The sequence below is a fragment of the Pteronotus mesoamericanus genome, unplaced genomic scaffold, assembly GCF_021234165.1.
Source record: "Pteronotus mesoamericanus isolate MK-2021 breed Mesoamerican mustached bat unplaced genomic scaffold, CSHL_Meso_final contig_101, whole genome shotgun sequence".
Lineage (NCBI taxonomy): Eukaryota > Metazoa > Chordata > Mammalia > Chiroptera > Mormoopidae > Pteronotus > Pteronotus mesoamericanus.
In genome coordinates this window covers 7,696,692-7,712,704 of record NW_026555001.1, presented here as the reverse complement: position 1 = coordinate 7,712,704, position 16,013 = coordinate 7,696,692, and positions in this window count along the sequence as shown.

Here is a 16,013-nt window from a genome sequence, read left to right as displayed (position 1 = left end):
TTTAGTCTTCTCATGTGTAGCTGATCCTAGCATATGCCTCCCTCCATTTCCTTCCTAAGAAAACTGCAGTTCTGTTCAAATGTCCGGCCAGATGCATGTTTACTGGGCAGCTCCCTCCCAGCCTTTGCCCCCGGGGCTGGGTGAGCCAGGCTGTCTGGGCGGAGGGGAGGACAGGTGGGTGAAAAAAGGCTTCTCGGTGGGTTTAAAATGTTATGGCAACCATTGAAGCTTAAAAAAAAAAATTGTGTGTGTGTCTTCTCCCATACTAGAACTAAGCAGCCAAAGTGAATGCTTTGCACACTCTCAAGGAAGCACTGTTCCGCCTTGCACCAGTGCCAGGTGCCACCAGGGCAGCGACAGAGGCCCCTGGAGGGAGGAGACAGGACGTTCCTCTCCCAGCAGTGTAACGCCATCCCAGCGACGATTCTGTCTGCACCGCCGACTGCGGCTGCAGCCAGTAAGGCTTTTACTGAGAAGGACGTGATCTGATTTATATTTTTTAAAGATCACCCTGAGTTATATTTTTATTTATATATTTTAACTTTATTTTATTTCACTTATTTTTATATTTTTAATAATTTTTCTAAATTTTTCAATTAGAGTTGACATTCAATATTTGTCTCAGGTGTACAGCATAGTGGTTAGATATTTATATAACTTACAAAGTGAGCCCCCAGTAAGTCTAGTATGGGGTCTCCTTTCAAAGGGGGTTAATCCCATTCATGAGGGCTTCACTCTCATGAGCTAACCATTCTCAAAAGTCCCCACCTTTTATCTACTTTTAATTGAATTTACTGGGGTAACATTGGTTAATAAAATTACATAGGCTTCAAGTATACACTTCTGTAGTGCATCGTCTGTATAGGGTGTGCTCACCACCCCAAGTCAACCCCCTTCCGTCACCATTTGTCCCTCCTGTGCCCTCTTCTACCTGCCCCCCCACACCTCCCCTCTAATCACTCTGTGATTTGACATTTGAAATGATATTTGAGATGTGCCTTGAGAGCAGGTAGGATTTAGACCAGCGATTTCCAGCCGGTGTGCCACGGCGCACTGGGGGCCGAAAGGATTTTTAAAACATGCAAATAGTCAGACTAAATCTGACTATTTAGTCAGGAGCACTGTTTTCTTTTCAAGAATCGTATTTTTTTTCTTTTCTTCTCTTTTCTTTCTTTTGTTCTCATTTCTCCTTTTTCTCTTCCCCCCGGCCCCCACTTAGATGTTTCTAATGAGTTGACCACTACATTTCCTAAGTTCTGAAATGGCCAACAGACCACAGACATTTCTTTAGGCTCCTGCTTGAAACCAAGTTGTCATTTTTAAGATTTGTCAATCCAAGGGAAAAGGGTCAGTGCCCCTGACTGAATAGTCAGATATTTCATGTTTTAAAAGTCCGTGTGTCACACCGGCTGAAAATCGCTCACTTAGATGAAGAGGCTGAGGTGCGCTTCAGCTACAGAGAGTGGGAGGGCAGCCAGGAGGCAGGGGAGGTGAAGACCGCAGACCGGAGCGCCCACCCTCAGAGGCCTGTGAGTGAGGGGACAGGCAGGGGGACAGGAGGCCCTCTATGAGAAGGAAGGGCAGGGGAAAGGGGGCCCCCTATAGAGGAAGCAGGGCAAGGGGAACAGAGGACTGGGAGAGGGGCAGAAGAGAGGGGACAGGGGACCATGGGAGGGGCAGGGCAGGGGGGACGGGGGGCCCGGGCAAGAGGAAGGGAACAGGAAACAGGGAACCTTCCATGGAGAGGGTAGTATCCCCTGTCACCTGTCCTCATCCGCTGGCCTTCCAGCTCTTGCCCATCCATAAAAGGTCCCCTGTCACCCGTGCCCTGCCCCCTCCATGGAGGGTCCCCCACCCCCTCAGCCCTGCCCCCTCCATGAAGGGTCCCCCATCCCCTCAGCCCTGCCCCCTCCATGGAGGGTCCCCCACCCCCTCCACCCTGCCCCCTCCATGGAGGGTCCCCTACGCCCTCAGCCCTGCCCCCTCCATGGAGGGTCCCCCACTCCCTCAGCCCTGCCCCCTCCATGGAGGGTCCCCTACCCCCCTCAGCCCTGCCCCCTCCATGGAGGGTTCCCTACCCCCTCCGCCCTGCTTCCTCCATGGAGGGTCCCCTACCCCCTCAGCCCTGCCCCCTCCATGGAGGGTCCCCCACCCCCCCAGCCCTGCCCCCTCCATGGAGGGTCCCCCACCCCCTCAGCCCTGCTTCCTCCATGGAGGGTCCCCCACCCCCTCAGCCCTGCTTCCTCCATGGAGGGTCCCCATCCCCTCAGCCCTGCCCCCTCCATGGAGGGTCCCCCATCCCCTCAGCCCTGCCCCCTCCATGGAGGGTCCCCCATCCCCTCAGCCCTGTCCCCTCCATGGAGGGTCCCCCACCCCCTCAGCCCTGCCCCCTCCATGGAGGGTCCCCCACCCCCCCAGCCCCGCCCCCTCCATGGAGGGTCCCCCATCCCCTCAGCCCTGTCCCCTCAAGGGGGTTTCCCCATCCCCTCAGCCCTGTCCCCTCCATGGAGGGTCCCCCACCCCCTCAGCCCTGCCCCCTCCATGGAGGGTCCCCCACCCCCTCAGCCCTGTCCCCTCCATGGAGGGTCCCCCACCCCCTCAGCCCTGCCCCCTCCATGGAGGGTCCCCCACCCCCTCAGCCCTGCCCCCTCCATGGAGGGTCCCCCACCCCCTCAGCCCTGCCCCCCTCCATGGAGGGTCCCCCACTCCCTCAGCCCTGCCCCCTCCATGGAGGGTCCCCCATCCCCTCAGCCCTGCCCCCTCAAAGGGGGTTTCCCCATCCCCTCAGCCCTGTCCCCTCCATGGAGGGTCCCCCACCCCCTCAGCCCTGCCTCCTCCATGGAGGGTTCCCTACCCCCTCCGCCCTGCCCCCTCCATGGAGGGTCCCCCATCCCCTCAGCCCTGCCCCCTCCAAGGGGGTTTCCCCATCCCCTCAGCCCTGTCCCCTCCATGGAGGGTCCCCCACCCCCTCAGCCCTGTCCCCTCCATGGAGGGTCCCCCACCCCCTCAGCCCTGCCTCCTCCATGGAGGGTTCCCTACCCCCTCAGCCCTGCCCCCTCCATGGAGGGTCCCCCACCCCCTCAGCCCTGCCCCCTCCATGGAGGGTCCCCCACTCCCTCAGCCCTGCCCCCTCCATGGAGGGTCCCCCATCCCCTCAGCCCTGCCCCCTCAAAGGGGGTTTCCCCATCCCCTCAGCCCTGTCCCCTCCATGGAGGGTCCCCCACCCCCTCAGCCCTGTCCCCTCCATGGAGGGTCCCCCACCCCCTCAGCCCTGCCCCCTCCATGGAGGGTCCCCCACCCCTCAGCCCTGCCCCCTCCATGGAGGGTCCACCACCCCCCTCAGCCCTGCCTCCTCCATGGAGGGTCCCCCACCCCCCTCAGCCCTGTCCCCTCTATGGAGGGTCCCCCACCCCCTCAGCCCTGCCCCCTCCATGGAGGGTCCCCCACCCCCTCAGCCCTGCCCCCTCCATGGAGGGTCCCCCATCCCCTCAGCCCTGTCCCCTCCATGGAGGGTCCCCCATCCCCTCTGCCCTGCCCCCTCCATGGAGGGTCCCCATCCCCTCTGCCCTGCCCCCTCAAAGGGGGGCTCCCCCATCCCCTCTGCCCTGCCCCCTCCATGGAGGTCCCCTATCCCCCTCCCTGTCCCCTCCATGGAGCATCCCATCCCCCTCCCTGTCCCATTCATGGAGGGTCTTCTGTTGCCCTGCCCTGTCCTGTCACTCACAGGTCTCTTACTGGCGTGCGCTCCAGCCTCTGGTCTTCCTGTCTCCTGCCTCCGGGCCACATCCCAGGTCTCTGTACCTGAAGCGCATTCCTCACCCTCTTCATCTGTCTAAATCCTACCTGTGCTCTCAAGGCACATCTCAAATATCATTTCTAATGTCAAATCACAGCGTGATCTTTAAAAAATATAAATCAGATTATGTCATTCTCATGCCTAAAAACCTTAATGGTGAGACAGCATTTTCACCCCGCCCAAGGGCCCTCCATCCGCCCACCTGCCCTGCCCCGCACCCCCGCCAGCCTGGCTCTCCCTGCCCTCGGGGAACTTGCTGTCGCTTTCGGGGTGGCTTCCCCAGTCCTCCGTGTGGGCAGCTCTGTCCCAACAGCCCAGTCTGAGCGTGAATATGATCAGATGTTGGAGAGCCCTTCCTTCCCTGACCCTGCTGGGGAGCCGCTGCACAGGTCCCAGCCCAGCACTGTCGGGTATCAAGCGGCCACAGGTCACAGAATTAAAACAGGTCACAATGCTAAGACTGGTCATACAGGTGTCCTGGCAACTGTCCCAGGTCAGCCAGGTGGGCCAAGGCAACCAGTTAAGGCTGGATGAAGGGACCATGGGCCAAAGTTTTGGGGGGCCCCTGGAAGCTGGGAGTGGCTTTGGCAGGGACCCGGAAGGGAACTGTCCCCTAAAGAGCAGATTCGGCCAGCACCCCATGAGCAGGGGATGGGGCCTCCCAGAGCCTCTGGGGAGGAGGGCAGCCCGATGAACCTGCCTCGGGTTTCCGACCCACAGCACCTGCGATCCCACACTTTGTGGCGTGGGCCACTCTGTCTGAGGTCATTCGTTAGGGCGGCAGCAGAAACCCAGTATCGTCCCCATCACTGCCTAGTCACATCACCCAAGTCTGTTTTCCTCTTGGCTCTCAGTACTTCTGAAATACAGTGTGGCTCTCGTTCACCTGTCTGTCTCTCAGCCCCTCTCGGTACCTGAAAGGCCTCGCGCCAGGACCCAGGCTCAGTGAGGAGCGGAGGGCACACATGTTTCGGTTTCCATAAAGTTTTATTTTTGTAATAAAACATTAACATATGATTTCTTAAACCTCTTTAGGACATCCCAAATAAATTCACAAATGAAAAAAATCTTTTTTTTGGTCAAAACCTGCATCTCAGTGTTTGGTTCAGAGACACAGTTGCTGCTTTGTGAGCTACCTCAGGGAGCGGGGAGGGTCCTGACTGCAGACCAGGGTCACGCCAGCATTCGCCTCCCGTCCCCCACAGGCCAGCCCTTTGGTCTCCGGGGCCAGTTGGCGATGGTGCTGCTTCCAGCAGGGCCGGGGGACTCCCACCCCAGGCCTGTGACAGCCCTGGGTCATTTCAGCTCCTTACCTGGGGACCTGGAATTGCAGCCATTAGTAGTGGGGGTGCTCTGTATGTTTGTGGCTACAGACCTGTAGGGGACACGGGTGGTGCCAGGGTGGGGGGCCTCCTAAATCCGCTGACTAGCTGGTCTGCTGCCTGGCCACCGCTTCAGTAGCAGCTCCCCTCCAGTTCCATTTAAGGTTCTTGGGGACAGTGTCAAGGATGAGTCAGTGTCAGGGACAGTGTGAGTGATGTCAGGTCATGACGGGACAGTCTGTGCCTCTGGCCATAGGGGTTACTGAGGTGGAACCGGAGTGGGGATGACCATCCTCAGGCTGCGGTCTCGGTGGTCAGGGCTGAGGAGGGAGGTCTGCGGGCCTCCGAGCGAGTGGCCGAGCTCAGACTCAGCGTCTTTGGGCACGAGGGGCGGTTCCGCCAGGAGGGCCATGCGCCCTTGCCCCAGGGTGGCCCGGGAGCCGGCCCTTCCAGCTTCTGACCTGCCTCCGGGGCTGTGCAGGCTCAGCTCCGTGGCCTGACGTGTAGGGCTGCCAGATACAGCGCATCAAACATAAAATGCTACATGAGACACGTGAATATTGAAAGATTATTTGTTTTTTATCTGAAATTCAAATTTAATTGGGAGTCCTATTGACACAGCCAGTGGATCCAGGGTACTGGGAACCCAGCCAGTAGCGGGCAACAGCAACGACTGCTTGAGGCTCCTCTGCAGGCTGGGGGCCCTGACCAAGTTCTTAGATCACTCTGCTGCTCCGCAAAGGCTGACGGAGCCCGTGGGGGCGGGAGGGTGGTGGGAACAGGAGTTGGCGGACTCAGGGACATCCAGGACCTGCCACATCAGGGTGTCCAGGGCTTTGAGGAAGGGGCTCCAGGCAGCCTTGTCCCCAAACCAGGCTGCTTCCCCCAAACTCTTCCTGAGCCCCCACGGCCCAGCCCTGGCCCTCCTGCCTCCTGCCCAGTGAACAGCTGGTGGGTCTCTGCAGCCTGTCTTCTTGCTGCCCCCTGCCTGTCTGGAGTGGGTGATGCCCCGCCTTTCCAGTCCCTTCCTGAAGTGCCCGCAGGGCCGCTGTCGCCCTGGGCCCCACTCACAGCCTGCCCCTGCCCCGGCTGTGCAGCAGGTGGGTGCTGAGAGAAGCAGAGGACACGGCCATCCCCCATCCCCCATCCCCCATCCCCACACACAGAGCCGGCCCTGAAGCCGGAGTCCTGGTCCTTGTTTCCACCCACCGGTGCCAGTGTTGCTCCCTCCCCAACTCTGCAAGGCTCCCTCTGAGCTTTTCCCACACTGGGGCTGCCCCGACAGGGGTGCCTGGTCCTAGCCCTGGCTCTGGCCCCATCTCCAGAGGAGCCAGGGACCACGCCCAGAGCCTGCTGTGAGCCAGAGTTGGGGCAAATCCTGGCCCATGGCCGGGGGGGGGGGCAGGGGAGGAGGGGGTGAGGGGGGCAGCGGATTCGCACACCCCAGGGATTTTGCACATCCTTCCCTCCTGGCACGAGCTGGACAGCGTGGTCGTGGCTGTGTAGGCCTGTGACCGCAGGAGCCAGGAGGCTCTGACCTTGACCAGCATTCCCAGAATTCCCGGATCCCAGAATAGGAAAGGCTGGATGAGCATGTGCACCACCTGCCATTCATTTGCCACCTTAGTCCCATTGCTGAAGCCTCTCTTGCCTTTCAAAACGCAGTGCCCACGAATCACCTGGGCTCCTGCTGAGGTGCAGGTTCTGGTGCCATGGATCTGGGGTGGGGCCTGAGGGGCTGCACTGCCAATCAGCTCCCCAGTGATTTAGATGCTGCTGGTTCAAGGACCACACCCTGAGCCGAGGGGGCCTGAGAGCTCATCAGCTTCCAGAGAGACAAGTTCGATACATGTGTTGCCCTTAGCCCATGCTTCAGGCAGAAACTGGATGCAGCAACTCTAAAACCAGACTGCAGCTGCCCTGAGGGTCCTGAACAAAGTCTTCACTGAGGAGAGCAGCTCAGACACTCGGGGACACACACGAGGGGGCTGGGAATCCAGGCTGCAGCGCTGTCCTTGGAGCACCCGGCCTGCGCCCCACCCTCGGGTTCCAGGCTCAGCACAACCACGGCTCACAATGCCCTTGGGTGACAAGGCACCTTCTCTCTGGGCCTCTGCCCTCATGTGAAGGTGTCTGCCGTGAGTGAGAGGTGACACTTTAAAAGAAAGAAGGGTGGCATAAATAGCACTTAACCATGTGCGTTTCCTGAGCCAGTGTCTTTAACGCTCACGGCCACCCTTGGACGTGGGCACTAGGTCTCTTGTTACCGTCTTACCAGTGGGGAACCTAAAGCCCCCAGAGAGGAAGTGCCCAGGTCACACCGTGTCATAAGGCCCCAGACAGTCTGGTTCCAAAGCCTAAGTCCTTAACCATCTCTTTCCTCAGCCTGTCCAGGGTGAGGCTGGATGCAGACCGTGAGGAGAGGGATCCTACCTGCCCCTTTACCCCACAGCCCTGAGGTTCCTCTGCAGACATAGCTGCAAACCTCTGCCCCCCTCTTTCTGGGGCTGTGTTTATAGCTGCAGGCGGGCCAGTGTGGGAGAACACCCCCTGGGCCCCTCCCACCCCTGGTGTGGGGCTGCCCTGCTTTAATCCAGCGCTCATATGTGACACGTGGGCTCCCCCCAGCCAACCCCCGACCTCATTATGTTGTCATGGGCTGTTTCCTCCTCTGTCTTTCCCCCTGAACTGTACACTCTCGGAAACAAGGTCACTTTCCTTCTTTTCTCATCTCCAACTCAGCCCCTGGTGCACAGTGGGTGCCTAACTGACCTAATGCCCACAGGTTCCATTACAAGTGTGGGGGGAAAAGGGGTCCCCTGACCGGTGTGGCTCAGTTGGTTGGGCGTTGTCCAGCAAAGTGTAAGGCCACCCATTTGATTCCCAGTCAGGGCACACGCCTAGGTTGCAGGTTTGGTCCCCGGTTGGGGGATATGCAAGGGGCAACTGATCCATGTTTCTCTCTTACATTGATCTTTCCCTTCCTTTCTTTCTCTCTCCCTTCCCCTATCTCTAAAAAGTAAATGAATGTAATTTTTAAAAAACTGCCAGGGTAGTAGGGGGAAGGGTGCAGTGAGGAAGCGTTTCCAGATTTCACCACAACAGGCGCGCACAACAGCTGAAGCAAAGGCCCAGCCCCAGGGAGAAGGTGGGTGGGTCCCTGGGCGCCCAACCTCCAGGCCTGGGGACAGTGGAAGGCCAGTCCGAGGCGCTTGGGCATCTCCCCACTCCTGCAGATTCCAGCCTGAGCTCCAGAGCCTCCTTTTCTCTTCCTTCCCATTTCCTTACATCTCTCCTCCCTTTCCTTTCTCCCCTTCCAGGTTCCTGGGTCAGTCTTGACTTTGTGAGACTTTGGGCCAGGGACCTTTTCTCTCTAAGCTTCAGCTTCCTCATCTGTACGACCGGAGAATAATGATAATACTTTGCTTTTGTGTGCTTCTTCTGGCTGGGGATGCGGCGCCCTTGGTGCAGCGGTACACTCCCCTTAGCGCAGACCCTTAGCTGCTCCCAGGGAGGAGGTCCAGGCTGTGGCGGATGCAGAATGAGGTGCCTGCTCCTCAGGCGTCCGGCTCCATCCCTGGTGGACGGTATCTCAGGGTGGGTCTGCGGTGCTGGGTGGCCGTGGCGGGAGCGGCTGGAGCGGCTGGAGCAGAATGGCCCCTCCTCTGGCCTGGATGCCGCTGCATGCGCTTGTGCCAGGATGTCCGCAGATTGTCAGCTGGGTCTACTATGTTCACGAACAGGTGAGCGGACAGGAAGGAAAGCACCAGAAAGGTAACCTGTGAAGGCCTCTGCCCCAAGACCCAGGTCCAACCAGGGCCACAGGGGAGCGGATGGCACACACGTGTTGAATGAGTTTGGGAGTGAAGGGCTATTTTCTGATTTTATAAAATTTTAGTTTTGCAATAAAACTGATTCACTAACATACAACAGCAATTGATTTCTTAAACTTTTTTAGGACCTCCCAAATAAATAAATTCACAAATTCATAAACTGAGGCCCTGTTTATGTGTGATATATAAGAAATTGTGCATAACTCTTCCAAGGTCGTACAACTTAGAGTCGGAACTAACATCTGACTTTAAATGTCTGAATATGTGACTTAGATGAAGGAAATCTGTTATCATTGTCTGTATTTCTACTCTGTACACACAATGCAATTTCAGTTATGTGAAAATATTTGCCCCAGCAGTAGCAGATTTTAGAATTTGAGAATGATTGCTTTTATCATGCTTCTGAGGTTCTATTTTCTTATTATGGTTTTTAACATTATTTTTCAAGAGCCACATGGCTTGCAGGTACACAAAGTTTTAGCGAAAACAACATCCTTGTTCCCTTTGACCCTTGCCCAGGAGAAGTCTTCCATGACTTTAGAAATGCCTTCAAATTTCGGGACAAGTGGGGCTCTTTTCCTTAGGAGATCCTGGGCTCTAGACAGCTGCTTAGAGGCGAGGACTCCAGGGCAAAGGTTTTACATCTGAAATTGGGAACCTGTGGTGGATGTCCACCTCAAAAGTCTCTAGAGATGTCCTTTGAAAGCATTTGTCCTTGAACTGGTCTGTGCCGCTCTGATGTTTTCAACTTCCCCAAGGCAAATGCAACCCAGCTCTGGATGTGAAGAAGTCCTGCTGCCTTTAACTAATCAGGGACAAATACAGTTTTTTTTATTATTTTTTTCAGAGATTATAAAGGAGAGAAAATGGTAATTAACAAAACTTACTCATTTTGCTAGATCAAAACAGAAACAAACTCATAGATACAGAGAACAGACTGATGGTTGCCAGATGAGAAGGGGTTTCGGGGGCCGGTGAGAAAGGTGAAGAAATTAAGAAGTACAGGTTGGTAGCTACAGAACAGTCACGGGAATGTAAAGTACAGCATAGGGAATACAGTCAATAATACGGTAATAACAATGTACTGTGTCAGAAGGGTACTAGACTTACTGGGGGGATCACTTCAGAAGTTATATAAGTGTCCAATCACTATGCTGTACACCTGAAACTAATATAATACGGTATCTCAACTATAATTAAAAATAAATTTAAAAACAGCAGCAAATCCATTGCTTTCCAGTAAGACAAATAATAAATTTTACAAACTTAAGGAGAAATATAGTTTCTTTTAAAGGCTAAGAGAGTCGTTGTATCAGGATCCAAATGACACTAAAACCCTGGTCCTCACGATTGGAAATACAGGAATAGTAAAACCCCAACTGCATCCTACTGGGAGATGGTACGTGCGCTGCGTCCATCTTTAATCATGGACTTGGGGACGTTGTGGTGCCTGAAAGGTGGGGGAGGGGTTTCCCACATGTTACTTTGTGGAGCGCCTCAAATGTAGTGTCTTCCCACCGTCCTGCCACAGGCTTGTGATTGTCACGGTGGGTTTTCCCTACAGATGTTTCTGTTCCTGGTCATTATCTCTGGATTGAACTTGATTCGCTGAGGCACCCCCAGCGATTCCAGGACTTTGAGAGGCACAGAGGCAGGCCGCTGTTCCTTGAGAGGGAGGAGGAGCAGGAAAATGCAGAGGGATGGAGGGGGTGGGACACTGCCCGGGCAGGGGTCTCATGACGGAGCGTGTCCAGAGGCCTACTGGGCAGCCAGGGCCAGCAGGGGACCCTGCAGGGCACAGAGGCAGAGGGACTAGGAGGGGGGAACAGTGATGGGTGCATTGCACTTTCCTTTCTCAGCACCATGTATGTGCCTGATGGAGCTTTTAAGGTTACTCAGAGTGCTTTTCTGAAAGACTTTGTTTTTGAATGAATTGATTTGGCAAGAAATGAACAGAATTTGGCTAACTCAGCAAACTAAAGCAAAGCAGTCATCCAAAATGGTAGAAGGGCTGCTTTTTCCATCCTTGGAACGGCAGGCTCAGGAAGTAGCCTGAGTATCCCTCTCAGGGCTGCTTCCCATCTGGCCTGGCAGGCTGCGCATCGGTGCGCACGCCTCCGCGCGCCCGGGGGAGTGCAGCGCCCTCGTCCTCATTTTGTTGTTGGCTGATGCGATCAAAGCTCCTGAGCAGTTTATTTGAAAAGCACTTGAGTAATTTAGCTCCTAATGGCTTCAGTATGTTTGGTATTTCAAACATTAAATACATTATTTTAAAAATGAAAGACAGGGAAAAATATGTTTTCCCTGTGGTTGTTCCATTAAACAATGTCTATTTCCTGCATAAAGAAACCAAATTAAAGAACACAACCTTCAATATGGGACAGCAGTGTGTCTGAAAATGATTAACCTTATTTGAAAACCAAAAAAGAAAAAAGAAAAACCCAAGAGAGCAAAATGACAGAACTTGTATTTTCTAAAGAAAGTTGGTTGGAGTCTGTCTAAAAGTGTAACATTTCCCACAGGATGAAGAGAAGTAATGGCAGCTGTATTAGACCAGGGGTTTCAAGAAGATCAATATCAGGATAGGCCCCCTAAAGTGTTCCTACTGTCCCTGCTCCTCAGCCCTGCAGTGACCAGCAGGGCTCAGGAGTCCCCAGGCCACTTGCTAGCTGGGCTGGGAGGCAGGTAGCAAACCGCACCAAAGGTTTCTCTACCATGATGCTTGTACTCTAGCAGGGGGAGCAGGAGGCAAGAAGGGAGGAGGCGGGGCAAGGGAGTGGAGAGTAACTAGAGGCAACCCGCTAGCCAGGCCACCTGCGTCCCACTGTAGCATTAATCCATTGGCTTGACCCCTGCTCTAGGACAACAAGGCGGTGGCCGAGGCGAGTGACTTGCCCTCCTACAATGCACCTCCTCAACCCATAACTCCCCGAGAGCTGCAGCAGGGCAGCCAGGCCAGCTGTTCCCATCCTTCCAGAGGAGGCCTGTGCCCCCCAGGTAAAGGGACGGAGGCTCAGAGAGACTGGGCCGCCGCGTTTCCAGCCTCCGCGCACGGCTTCTCTGGGAGAGAAGGCCCCAGACTCCAGAACGTGCTTCACTCCACGCAGGGCAGACAGTGCTGTGGCCACACACATGCCCACCCTCTTCCTCTCTGACAAGTGCCCTTTGTAACTTCTTTAAAAAGGAAACACCTCTCTCAGGGGAGGAACATTATTTGCGTCTCGTTAGGACAGACTTAAAATATTTAGGATCGAGCTTCTTGGGGGCCCCATGCCAACAGGAAGCAATGAAGGAAAGAAGAGGAAGGGGTATCCCAGATTGGCGTGTAGGGGCCGGTTTCGAAGGAAGGCTGTGGAGAGCTAAGAGCAGGATTGCCCTGCAGGCCCACTAACCCAGCCTCTGTCAACTGGAAGCCCTTCTCTCTCCTCCACAAGTCTGTCCCCTGAAAGGGCCCAAGAAGTAACAGAAAAGCAGTCATTCTGGGTGCTTAGTGGTTGTGTTGGCTTAACCCTCAGATGCCTGCCTGTCCTTTCTGGGGACAACGAAAGCCAATCATTCTTTCACTCATTTGGCAGCTCTTGACTGAGCACCTGCTTTGTGCTAGACCCTGTGCCGGCACGTGCACACAGCAGGAAAACAAGCAGACTTGCTTCACATCCCGCCTGAACTTAGAGCTAGTGGGAGAAATTAAATGGCCACACAGACAGCTCCATCGTCACACGTAGGATAAGGGGATGTTCCTGAGGGCGCAGGGTGGTGGCCCCGGTGAAGACCGGGCAGGGATTCCTGCGAGCAGAAGCAAGAGAGTCTGTAAAAGCAGGAGGGAGGGGGCAGGGGCAGGAATCTGAGCCCTGTACCTTTAGAAGCCAGCCGGCAAGTCAGTTATACCGTGGTAAGGACGCTTTAGGTGCTCAAAGCCAAGTTCAAATAATGGATCGTGGAAATGGGTCATTGATTCCTGGAAGGAGTTGAGAGGCTGAATCTGGCCCCCTACGCTGGTGTGGAGGGTACGTTCTCCTGAAGGGGCAGCTTGAGGCCCAGCAGCTGTTGCCATGAGATGCCCAGGGTTCCCTAAAGCAGAATTGACAATACCTACCATCATCAGCGAATGTTTGTGAATCTTTTGTTAAAAGAAGAGCGGAGGATCATGTGGTAGTCCTATTTTTAATTTTTATGAGGAAACTCCATACTGTTTTCTGTAGTGGCTGCATGAATTTATATCCTCCTCCCCAACATTGTGCCAAGGATTCCCTTTCCTCTACGTCCTCCACAGACTTTTCTCTTTTTGATAACAGCCACCCTGACAGGGGTAAGGTGGTATCTCCCACCGGTTTTTATTCTCACTTCCATCATTAAAGATGCAGAGTACCTGGTAGCTGGCCATTTGAATTTCTTCTTTCAATAAGTGTCTATTTTTTTAATGTCAGACATATTTCAATAAAGCTCTTAAAAAAAAACAAAAAGAGTAGAGGGAATGTCTATGCTTTTTGTGAAAGCCAAGGGAGAAATTCCAAGTAGGCTTCTTTAGGGGTATGGCCATTGCTGCAGCCTGTCTATTCAGTCTGCTTGGTCTATGCCATGCAGACATGCACGCTCGCCGCGTCCGCCCGCACTCACACTGCTGCAAAGGACGGTTCGGGAAGGAACGCATGAGCTGCCTCAACTAACTTAGATATTTTGGATTCCAGTGTTCCTTTATTCAACTTTCTGGGTAGCTGACTAACAAGCTAAACATGCCTTTTATGGTTGAAAATACCTTAGTCCCTTCTCTTTCATGAATCTAGTACACCAAAGCTTATTATTAAATTGTTCATGGACAAATGAGGAAATTGAACACTCTAGTCTTTTATTCTGAATTTCATTTTTCATTGTATTACAAATTGTACCTATGGGTTGAGTGCATGGAATAAAATAAATAAAACCTTATTTGGATGTAGGACATTAGAATTTCCAAGGTGTTTACACTACGTTACTGTATTCGACCCATGCAATGGTCCTGGGAATTAGGCAAGAAATATTTCAGTATTGCAGATGAAGAAACTTATGACCTAAGACATTTAAGTAACTTGAATAAAGGTCGTATAATTAATTTGTTTTGTTTTCATCATATTCCTCTATATTACCTTCAGAACTCTGGAAGATTATATATACATAACTAAGTTCATTGTTATCTTAATATTCATCTCTTCCTAAAATTATGGTGCAGAAAATAAAGCTGTCTATAAAAGAACTCTAAATTTATTGTTTGTCTGGATAGTTAAATTTTACCATATTTTGTTCTAATAAATATTTGCAAATAGCCCAGGAGATTTCCCCTAGAAATCCAAATTAAACACAGATGGATCATATGAGATCTGTCCAGAATAAGTCCAGCCATTATTAACCTAACAAGAACAGTTTGCGCAACATCAATGTAATCTGCATCAAATTTTGTGTTAAGCTTGAACATTCCTCCGCAGAAACTATACCATAAATATACAAGGCCTTCTTCTAGAAGGTACCAGCCATGTAATATGAAAAATAGAGACATTTATTGAAGAAGATACAGATACAAGAAACATTGTACATAGGACAATGATGCCTCAGTCCCCTTCAAAGTAGGTACCTTGGGACCTCATATAGTTCTCCCAATAGCCACCAGCTGCCCTGTCATATTTTCCTGAATCTCATCAATGGTCTGAAATCTCTTCCCTTTCAAAGGTGATTTTAGTTTTGGGGAAAGCCAGACATCACAGGGCACCAAATCTGGGCTGTAGGGCAGCTGAGTCACTTGACTGATTTGATGTTTTGCTAAAAACTCTGCACATGACCCAATGCATGAGTGGACATGTTGTGATGAAGCTGCCCCTCACCGGTTGCCCACAGCTGTGGCCTCTGAATCATCCAAATAGCTTTTGCGGAGGAACGTTCAAGCTTAACACAAAATTTGATGCAGATTCATTGCTCTACTCCCTCAGTCATCTTGAATGCGATGGCCACACAGTACACATGCTCACTCAATAGCATCTACTCTCCCCACTGACTAGTAAAGTGAAGTCATCATTGTTCACACATGTGCATTCTAGTCCACTCACGTTGGCTGCCAGGTTACATCAGTGTCATGAAAACCATTCTCATTATATTAACAATTGCTGGACTTTTTCCAAACAGACTTTGTATATACAAGTGTTAGCAAAAGTAGGTTTATAGTTGTCAATACATAAAACACCGTTTACTCTTGTATTATTATTTATTTATTATCGTATTACTTGTACAACTGTAAACCTCCTTTTGCCCATTACTGTATATACAGCTCAATTGCATGGCTGGTCCATATTATTAATTTCAGTCTTTCATTGGAATAAAAAATCTTGATTTTTTTCCACCAATTTTTTTATTAATGGCTAACAAAAGCAGTGGGAGGTGGGCTGTATAGTGGCATCTTTGTCTCATTTGACAGTCACCAGTGCCATCTACTGTCAAGAAATAAAATTATGAAGGATTGGAACCATTTGTTAATGGAAATTAGGCAAAGACAATTTCATAATTCTAGGACTTAACTGATCTAGATTCATCTATTCTTATTTTAGGTTACGACTTCTTCAATCAACTTACAAAGTCAAATAAAACAAAAATGTAATTATTTATGTAATGATTAAGAGGACTAACTTTGAACAAGGATAAAAATAGGGTGAGTCCCAGCTAAACCACTTAGTAGATAGGAGACTTCTCTTATCTTCAGTCTTTTTTCTGTAAAATACGAATAATTATACGTATAAGGTTATTGTTGATTAAATGATACATGTAAAAGCTACCCCAAACTAGCAGGACAATGTTGCCATTGTTACATGGCACTTGCTGAGCATATGCTAGATCTGTGCTGGGAACTGTCTTTATAGCAACCCTGTGAGGAGGAGAGATTCTGAAAGATTAGGTACTGTGCCTAGGGTTGCACAGCTCTGCGATAGCCAGGTTTAAATCCAATTTACACCTGGTTCCAAAGTTGTTATCATTCCTGTCAACTTCTGTGGGTGTTCACTTTGGGGCCCTCGGTGAGAATCTGCTTTTCATTTACTGCTGTGA